Source organism: Oncorhynchus kisutch, unplaced genomic scaffold (genome assembly GCF_002021735.2).
Source record: "Oncorhynchus kisutch isolate 150728-3 unplaced genomic scaffold, Okis_V2 scaffold4059, whole genome shotgun sequence".
Taxonomy (NCBI): domain Eukaryota; kingdom Metazoa; phylum Chordata; class Actinopteri; order Salmoniformes; family Salmonidae; genus Oncorhynchus; species Oncorhynchus kisutch.
The window spans coordinates 172,739-182,500 of NW_022266004.1; the positions used below are offsets into that span (position 1 = coordinate 172,739).

The 9,762-nt window shown below is 44.5% G+C and overlaps 4 non-coding genes across 4 annotated transcripts; all 4 read left to right on the forward strand.

Moving 5' to 3' along the window:
• Positions 1-609: 609 nt before the first annotated feature.
• On the forward strand, positions 610-682 carry trnar-ccu (transfer RNA arginine (anticodon CCU)). The gene has a single exon. It is a non-coding gene; the product is annotated as a tRNA-Arg (tRNA).
• Positions 683-1,171: 489 nt separating this feature from the next.
• On the forward strand, positions 1,172-1,244 carry trnar-ccu (transfer RNA arginine (anticodon CCU)). Its single transcript has one exon. It is a non-coding gene; the product is annotated as a tRNA-Arg (tRNA).
• Positions 1,245-2,287: 1,043 nt separating this feature from the next.
• trnar-ccu (transfer RNA arginine (anticodon CCU)) lies at positions 2,288-2,360 on the forward strand. The gene has a single exon. It is a non-coding gene; the product is annotated as a tRNA-Arg (tRNA).
• A 2,153-nt stretch (positions 2,361-4,513) lies between these two features.
• On the forward strand, positions 4,514-4,586 carry trnar-ccu (transfer RNA arginine (anticodon CCU)). Its single transcript has one exon. It is a non-coding gene; the product is annotated as a tRNA-Arg (tRNA).
• The last annotated feature ends 5,176 nt before the right edge of the window (positions 4,587-9,762 follow it).

Sequence of the window (9,762 nt, forward strand, 5' to 3'; positions counted from 1 at the left end):
ACATTTGTTTTTACCTCTTCCAACAGTTTGTATAGGTCATACTGTTTACACAGTACCCCAGTGGCCTAAGACACTGGCCTCCTAAGCCATGGATTGTGAGTTCTAGTCTTTTCTGAAGTGGCTGAGAGCAGAGTGGCGCAGCGGAAGCGTGCTGGGCCCATAACCCAGAGGTCGATGGATCGAAACCATCCTCTGCTAAACAGTTTCTTTTTAGATTTTAAGTGCGAACAAAAAAAACAAAAAAAATTGTCGTTTCATGGCATGTCTCATTGCCATTATACATTTGTTTTTACCTCTTCCAACAGTTTGTATAGGTCATACTGTTTACACAGTACCCCAGTGGCCTAAGACACTGGCCTCCTAAGCCATGGATTGTGAGTTCTAGTCTTTTCTGAAGTGGCTGAGAGCAGAGTGGCGCAGCGGAAGCGTGCTGGGCCCATAACCCAGAGGTCGATGGATCGAAACCATCCTCTGCTAACCAGATTTTTTTTTAATGAAACGCAAGCAGAAATTAGAAAGCTAAATTGAATTTGCGTCTCTCAGTGCTATCCAGTACACATTATTTTTACTGCTTCTATCAGTTCGTACTGTTTGCAGAAGGTAAACAGTGCCCCAGTGGCCTAATGGATAAGGCACTGGCCTCCTAAGCCAGGGATTGTGGGTTCAAGTCCCATCTGGGGTGGATGGAAGCAGAGTGGCGCAGCGGAAGCGTGCTGGGCCCATAACCCAGAGGTCGATGGATCGAAACCATCCTCTGCTAAACAGTTTCTTTTTAGATTTTAAGTGCGAACAAAAAAAACAAAAAAAATTGTCGTTTCATGGCATGTCTCATTGCCATTATACATTTGTTTTTACCTCTTCCAACAGTTTGTATAGGTCATACTGTTTACACAGTACCCCAGTGGCCTAAGACACTGGCCTCCTAAGCCATGGATTGTGAGTTCTAGTCTTTTCTGAAGTGGCTGAGAGCAGAGTGGCGCAGCGGAAGCGTGCTGGGCCCATAACCCAGAGGTCGATGGATCGAAACCATCCTCTGCTAACCAGATTTTTTTTTAATGAAACGCAAGCAGAAATTAGAAAGCTAAATTGAATTTGCGTCTCTCAGTGCTATCCAGTACACATTATTTTTACTGCTTCTATCAGTTCGTACTGTTTGCAGAAGGTAAACAGTGCCCCAGTGGCCTAATGGATAAGGCACTGGCCTCCTAAGCCAGGGATTGTGGGTTCAAGTCCCATCTGGGGTGGATGGAAGCAGAGTGGCGCAGCGGAAGCGTGCTGGGCCCATAACCCAGAGGTCGATGGATCGAAACCATCCTCTGCTAAACAGTTTCTTTTTAGATTTTAAGTGCGAACAAAAAAAACAAAAAAAATTGTCGTTTCATGGCATGTCTCATTGCCATTATACATTTGTTTTTACCTCTTCCAACAGTTTGTATAGGTCATACTGTTTACACAGTACCCCAGTGGCCTAAGACACTGGCCTCCTAAGCCATGGATTGTGAGTTCTAGTCTTTTCTGAAGTGGCAGAGAGCAGAGTGGCGCAGCGGAAGCGTGCTGGGCCCATAACCCAGAGGTCGATGGATCGAAACCATCCTCTGCTAAACAGTTTCTTTTTAGATTTTAAGTGCGAACAAAAAAAACAAAAAAAATTGTCGTTTCATGGCATGTCTCATTGCCATTATACATTTGTTTTTACCTCTTCCAACAGTTTGTATAGGTCATACTGTTTACACAGTACCCCAGTGGCCTAAGACACTGGCCTCCTAAGCCATGGATTGTGAGTTCTAGTCTTTTCTGAAGTGGCTGAGAGCTGAGTGGCGCAGCGGAACCGTGCTGGGCCCATAACCCAGAGGTCGATGGATCGAAACCATCCTCTGCTAAACAGATTTTTTTTTATGAAACGCAAGCAGAAATTAGAAAGCTAAATTGAATTTGCGTCTCTCAGTGCTATCCAGTACACATTATTTTTACTGCTTCTATCAGTTCGTACTGTTTGCAGAAGGTAAACAGTGCCCCAGTGGCCTAAGACACTGGCCTCCTAAGCCATGGATTGTGAGTTCTAGTCTTTTCTGAAGTGGCTGAGAGCAGAGTGGCGCAGCGGGAGCGTGCTGGGCCCATAACCCAGAGGTCGATGGATCGAAACCATCCTCTGCTAACCAGATTTTTTTTTAATGAAACGCAAGCAGAAATTAGAAAGCTAAATTGAATTTGCGTCTCTCAGTGCTATCCAGTACACATTATTTTTACTGCTTCTATCAGTTCGTACTGTTTGCAGAAGGTAAACAGTGCCCCAGTGGCCTAATGGATAAGGCACTGGCCTCCTAAGCCAGGGATTGTGGGTTCAAGTCCCATCTGGGGTGGATGGAAGCAGAGTGGCGCAGCGGAAGCGTGCTGGGCCCATAACCCAGAGGTCGATGGATCGAAACCATCCTCTGCTAAACAGTTTCTTTTTAGATTTTAAGTGCGAACAAAAAAAACAAAAAAAATTGTCGTTTCATGGCATGTCTCATTGCCATTATACATTTGTTTTTACCTCTTCCAACAGTTTGTATAGGTCATACTGTTTACACAGTACCCCAGTGGCCTAAGACACTGGCCTCCTAAGCCATGGATTGTGAGTTCTAGTCTTTTCTGAAGTGGCTGAGAGCAGAGTGGCGCAGCGGAACCGTGCTGGGCCCATAACCCAGAGGTCGATGGATCGAAACCATCCTCTGCTAAACAGATTTTTTTTAATGAAACGCAAGCAGAAATTAGAAAGCTAAATTGAATTTGCGTCTCTCAGTGCTATCCAGTACACATTATTTTTACTGCTTCTATCAGTTCGTACTGTTTGCAGAAGGTAAACAGTGCCCCAGTGGCCTAAGACACTGGCCTCCTAAGCCATGGATTGTGAGTTCTAGTCTTTTCTAAAGTGGCTGAGAGCAGAGTGGCGCAGCGGAAGCGTGCTGGGCCCATAACCCAGAGGTCGATGGATCGAAACCATCCTCTGCTAAACAGTTTCTTTTTAGATTTTAAGTGCGAACAAAAAAAACAAAAAAAATTGTCGTTTCATGGCATGTCTCATTGCCATTATACATTTGTTTTTACCTCTTCCAACAGTTTGTATAGGTCATACTGTTTACACAGTACCCCAGTGGCCTAAGACACTGGCCTCCTAAGCCATGGATTGTGAGTTCTAGTCTTTTCTGAAGTGGCTGAGAGCAGAGTGGCGCAGCGGAACCGTGCTGGGCCCATAACCCAGAGGTCGATGGATCGAAACCATCCTCTGCTAAACAGATTTTTTTTTAATGAAACGCAAGCAGAAATTAGAAAGCTAAATTGAATTTGCGTCTCTCAGTGCTATCCAGTACACATTATTTTTACTGCTTCTATCAGTTCGTACTGTTTGCAGAAGGTAAACAGTGCCCCAGTGGCCTAAGACACTGGCCTCCTAAGCCATGGATTGTGAGTTCTAGTCTTTTCTAAAGTGGCTGAGAGCAGAGTGGCGCAGCGGAAGCGTGCTGGGCCCATAACCCAGAGGTCGATGGATCGAAACCATCCTCTGCTAAACAGTTTCTTTTTAGATTTTAAGTGCGAACAAAAAAAACAAAAAAAATTGTCGTTTCATGGCATGTCTCATTGCCATTATACATTTGTTTTTACCTCTTCCAACAGTTTGTATAGGTCATACTGTTTACACAGTACCCCAGTGGCCTAAGACACTGGCCTCCTAAGCCATGGATTGTGAGTTCTAGTCTTTTCTGAAGTGGCTGAGAGCAGAGTGGCGCAGCGGAAGCGTGCTGGGCCCATAACCCAGAGGTCGATGGATCGAAACCATCCTCTGCTAAACAGTTTCTTTTTAGATTTTAAGTGCGAACAAAAAAAACAAAAAAAATTGTCGTTTCATGGCATGTCTCATTGCCATTATACATTTGTTTTTACCTCTTCCAACAGTTTGTATAGGTCATACTGTTTACACAGTACCCCAGTGGCCTAAGACACTGGCCTCCTAAGCCATGGATTGTGAGTTCTAGTCTTTTCTGAAGTGGCTGAGAGCTGAGTGGCGCAGCGGAACCGTGCTGGGCCCATAACCCAGAGGTCGATGGATCGAAACCATCCTCTGCTAAACAGATTTTTTTTTAATGAAACGCAAGCAGAAATTAGAAAGCTAAATTGAATTTGCGTCTCTCAGTGCTATCCAGTACACATTATTTTTACTGCTTCTATCAGTTCGTACTGTTTGCAGAAGGTAAACAGTGCCCCAGTGGCCTAAGACACTGGCCTCCTAAGCCATGGATTGTGAGTTCTAGTCTTTTCTGAAGTGGCTGAGAGCAGAGTGGCGCAGCGGGAGCGTGCTGGGCCCATAACCCAGAGGTCGATGGATCGAAACCATCCTCTGCTAACCAGATTTTTTTTTAATGAAACGCAAGCAGAAATTAGAAAGCTAAATTGAATTTGCGTCTCTCAGTGCTATCCAGTACACATTATTTTTACTGCTTCTATCAGTTCGTACTGTTTGCAGAAGGTAAACAGTGCCCCAGTGGCCTAATGGATAAGGCACTGGCCTCCTAAGCCAGGGATTGTGGGTTCAAGTCCCATCTGGGGTGGATGGAAGCAGAGTGGCGCAGCGGAAGCGTGCTGGGCCCATAACCCAGAGGTCGATGGATCGAAACCATCCTCTGCTAAACAGTTTCTTTTTAGATTTTAAGTGCGAACAAAAAAAACAAAAAAAATTGTCGTTTCATGGCATGTCTCATTGCCATTATACATTTGTTTTTACCTCTTCCAACAGTTTGTATAGGTCATACTGTTTACACAGTACCCCAGTGGCCTAAGACACTGGCCTCCTAAGCCATGGATTGTGAGTTCTAGTCTTTTCTGAAGTGGCTGAGAGCAGAGTGGCGCAGCGGAACCGTGCTGGGCCCATAACCCAGAGGTCGATGGATCGAAACCATCCTCTGCTAAACAGATTTTTTTTTAATGAAACGCAAGCAGAAATTAGAAAGCTAAATTGAATTTGCGTCTCTCAGTGCTATCCAGTACACATTATTTTTACTGCTTCTATCAGTTCGTACTGTTTGCAGAAGGTAAACAGTGCCCCAGTGGCCTAAGACACTGGCCTCCTAAGCCATGGATTGTGAGTTCTAGTCTTTTCTAAAGTGGCTGAGAGCAGAGTGGCGCAGCGGAAGCGTGCTGGGCCCATAACCCAGAGGTCGATGGATCAAAACCATCCTCTGCTAAACAGTTTCTTTTTAGATTTTAAGTGCGAACAAAAAAAACAAAAAAAATTGTCGTTTCATGGCATGTCTCATTGCCATTATACATTTGTTTTTACCTCTTCCAACAGTTTGTATAGGTCATACTGTTTACACAGTACCCCAGTGGCCTAAGACACTGGCCTCCTAAGCCATGGATTGTGAGTTCTAGTCTTTTCTGAAGTGGCTGAGAGCAGAGTGGCGCAGCGGAACCGTGCTGGGCCCATAACCCAGAGGTCGATGGATCGAAACCATCCTCTGCTAAACAGATTTTTTTTTAATGAAACGCAAGCAGAAATTAGAAAGCTAAATTGAATTTGCGTCTCTCAGTGCTATCCAGTACACATTATTTTTACTGCTTCTATCAGTTCGTACTGTTTGCAGAAGGTAAACAGTGCCCCAGTGGCCTAAGACACTGGCCTCCTAAGCCATGGATTGTGAGTTCTAGTCTTTTCTAAAGTGGCTGAGAGCAGAGTGGCGCAGCGGAAGCGTGCTGGGCCCATAACCCAGAGGTCGATGGATCGAAACCATCCTCTGCTAAACAGTTTCTTTTTAGATTTTAAGTGCGAACAAAAAAAACAAAAAAAATTGTCGTTTCATGGCATGTCTCATTGCCATTATACATTTGTTTTTACCTCTTCCAACAGTTTGTATAGGTCATACTGTTTACACAGTACCCCAGTGGCCTAAGACACTGGCCTCCTAAGCCATGGATTGTGAGTTCTAGTCTTTTCTGAAGTGGCTGAGAGCAGAGTGGCGCAGCGGAAGCGTGCTGGGCCCATAACCCAGAGGTCGATGGATCGAAACCATCCTCTGCTAAACAGTTTCTTTTTAGATTTTAAGTGCGAACAAAAAAAACAAAAAAAATTGTCGTTTCATGGCATGTCTCATTGCCATTATACATTTGTTTTTACCTCTTCCAACAGTTTGTATAGGTCATACTGTTTACACAGTACCCCAGTGGCCTAAGACACTGGCCTCCTAAGCCATGGATTGTGAGTTCTAGTCTTTTCTGAAGTGGCTGAGAGCAGAGTGGCGCAGCGGAACCGTGCTGGGCCCATAACCCAGAGGTCGATGGATCGAAACCATCCTCTGCTAAACAGATTTTTTTTTAATGAAACGCAAGCAGAAATTAGAAAGCTAAATTGAATTTGCGTCTCTCAGTGCTATCCAGTACACATTATTTTTACTGCTTCTATCAGTTCGTACTGTTTGCAGAAGGTAAACAGTGCCCCAGTGGCCTAAGACACTGGCCTCCTAAGCCATGGATTGTGAGTTCTAGTCTTTTCTAAAGTGGCTGAGAGCAGAGTGGCGCAGCGGAAGCGTGCTGGGCCCATAACCCAGAGGTCGATGGATCGAAACCATCCTCTGCTAAACAGTTTCTTTTTAGATTTTAAGTGCGAACAAAAAAAACAAAAAAAATTGTCGTTTCATGGCATGTCTCATTGCCATTATACATTTGTTTTTACCTCTTCCAACAGTTTGTATAGGTCATACTGTTTACACAGTACCCCAGTGGCCTAAGACACTGGCCTCCTAAGCCATGGATTGTGAGTTCTAGTCTTTTCTGAAGTGGCTGAGAGCAGAGTGGCGCAGCGGAAGCGTGCTGGGCCCATAACCCAGAGGTCGATGGATCGAAACCATCCTCTACTAACCAGATTTTTTTTTAATGAAACGCAAGCAGAAATTAGAAAGCTAAATTGAATTTGCGTCGCTCAGTGCTATCCAGTACACATTATTTTTACTGCTTCTATCAGTTCGTACTGTTTGCAGAAGGTAAACAGTGCCCCAGTGGCCTAAGACACTGGCCTCCTAAGCCATGGATTGTGAGTTCTAGTCTTTTCTGAAGTGGCTGAGAGCAGAGTGGCGCAGCGGAAGCGTGCTGGGCCCATAACCCAGAGGTCGATGGATCGAAACCATCCTCTGCTAAACAGATTATTTAAAAAAAATGAAACGCAAGCAGAAATTAGAAAGCTAAATTGAATTTGCTTCTCTCAGTGCTATCCAGTACACATTGTTTTTACTGCTTCTATCAGTTCGTACTGTTTGCAGAAGGTAAACAGTGCCCCAGTGGCCTAATGGATAAGGCACTGGCCTCCTAAGCCATGGATTGTGAGTTCTAGTCTTTTCTGAAGTGGCTGAGAGCAGAGTGGCGCAGCGGAAGCGTGCTGGGCCCATAACCCAGAGGTCGATGGATCGAAACCATCCTCTGCTAAACAGTTTCTTTTTAGATTTTAAGTGCGAACAAAAAAAACAAAAAAAATTGTCGTTTCATGGCATGTCTCATTGCCATTATACATTTGTTTTTACCTCTTCCAACAGTTTGTATAGGTCATACTGTTTACACAGTACCCCAGTGGCCTAAGACACTGGCCTCCTAAGCCATGGATTGTGAGTTCTAGTCTTTTCTGAAGTGGCTGAGAGCAGAGTGGCGCAGCGGAACCGTGCTGGGCCCATAACCCAGAGGTCGATGGATCGAAACCATCCTCTGCTAAACAGATTTTTTTTTAATGAAACGCAAGCAGAAATTAGAAAGCTAAATTGAATTTGCGTCTCTCAGTGCTATCCAGTACACATTATTTTTACTGCTTCTATCAGTTCGTACTGTTTGCAGAAGGTAAACAGTGCCCCAGTGGCCTAAGACACTGGCCTCCTAAGCCATGGATTGTGAGTTCTAGTCTTTTCTAAAGTGGCTGAGAGCAGAGTGGCGCAGCGGAAGCGTGCTGGGCCCATAACCCAGAGGTCGATGGATCGAAACCATCCTCTGCTAAACAGTTTCTTTTTAGATTTTAAGTGCGAACAAAAAAAACAAAAAAAATTGTCGTTTCATGGCATGTCTCATTGCCATTATACATTTGTTTTTACCTCTTCCAACAGTTTGTATAGGTCATACTGTTTACACAGTACCCCAGTGGCCTAAGACACTGGCCTCCTAAGCCATGGATTGTGAGTTCTAGTCTTTTCTGAAGTGGCTGAGAGCAGAGTGGCGCAGCGGAAGCGTGCTGGGCCCATAACCCAGAGGTCGATGGATCGAAACCATCCTCTACTAACCAGATTTTTTTTTAATGAAACGCAAGCAGAAATTAGAAAGCTAAATTGAATTTGCGTCGCTCAGTGCTATCCAGTACACATTATTTTTACTGCTTCTATCAGTTCGTACTGTTTGCAGAAGGTAAACAGTGCCCCAGTGGCCTAAGACACTGGCCTCCTAAGCCATGGATTGTGAGTTCTAGTCTTTTCTGAAGTGGCTGAGAGCAGAGTGGCGCAGCGGAAGCGTGCTGGGCCCATAACCCAGAGGTCGATGGATCGAAACCATCCTCTGCTAAACAGATTATTTAAAAAAAATGAAACGCAAGCAGAAATTAGAAAGCTAAATTGAATTTGCTTCTCTCAGTGCTATCCAGTACACATTGTTTTTACTGCTTCTATCAGTTCGTACTGTTTGCAGAAGGTAAACAGTGCCCCAGTGGCCTAATGGATAAGGCACTGGCCTCCTAAGCCATGGATTGTGAGTTCTAGTCTTTTCTGAAGTGGCTGAGAGCAGAGTGGCGCAGCGGAAGCGTGCTGGGCCCATAACCCAGAGGTCGATGGATCGAAACCATCCTCTGCTAAACAGTTTCTTTTTAGATTTTAAGTGCGAACAAAAAAAACAAAAAAAATTGTCGTTTCATGGCATGTCTCATTGCCATTATACATTTGTTTTTACCTCTTCCAACAGTTTGTATAGGTCATACTGTTTACACAGTACCCCAGTGGCCTAAGACACTGGCCTCCTAAGCCATGGATTGTGAGTTCTAGTCTTTTCTGAAGTGGCTGAGAGCAGAGTGGCGCAGCGGAACCGTGCTGGGCCCATAACCCAGAGGTCGATGGATCGAAACCATCCTCTGCTAAACAGATTTTTTTTTAATGAAACGCAAGCAGAAATTAGAAAGCTAAATTGAATTTGCGTCTCTCAGTGCTATCCAGTACACATTATTTTTACTGCTTCTATCAGTTCGTACTGTTTGCAGAAGGTAAACAGTGCCCCAGTGGCCTAAGACACTGGCCTCCTAAGCCATGGATTGTGAGTTCTAGTCTTTTCTAAAGTGGCTGAGAGCAGAGTGGCGCAGCGGAAGCGTGCTGGGCCCATAACCCAGAGGTCGATGGATCGAAACCATCCTCTGCTAAACAGTTTCTTTTTAGATTTTAAGTGCGAACAAAAAAAACAAAAAAAATTGTCGTTTCATGGCATGTCTCATTGCCATTATACATTTGTTTTTACCTCTTCCAACAGTTTGTATAGGTCATACTGTTTACACAGTACCCCAGTGGCCTAAGACACTGGCCTCCTAAGCCATGGATTGTGAGTTCTAGTCTTTTCTGAAGTGGCTGAGAGCAGAGTGGCGCAGCGGAAGCGTGCTGGGCCCATAACCCAGAGGTCGATGGATCGAAACCATCCTCTACTAACCAGATTTTTTTTTAATGAAACGCAAGCAGAAATTAGAAAGCTAAATTGAATTTGCGTCGCTCAGTGCTATCCAGTACACAT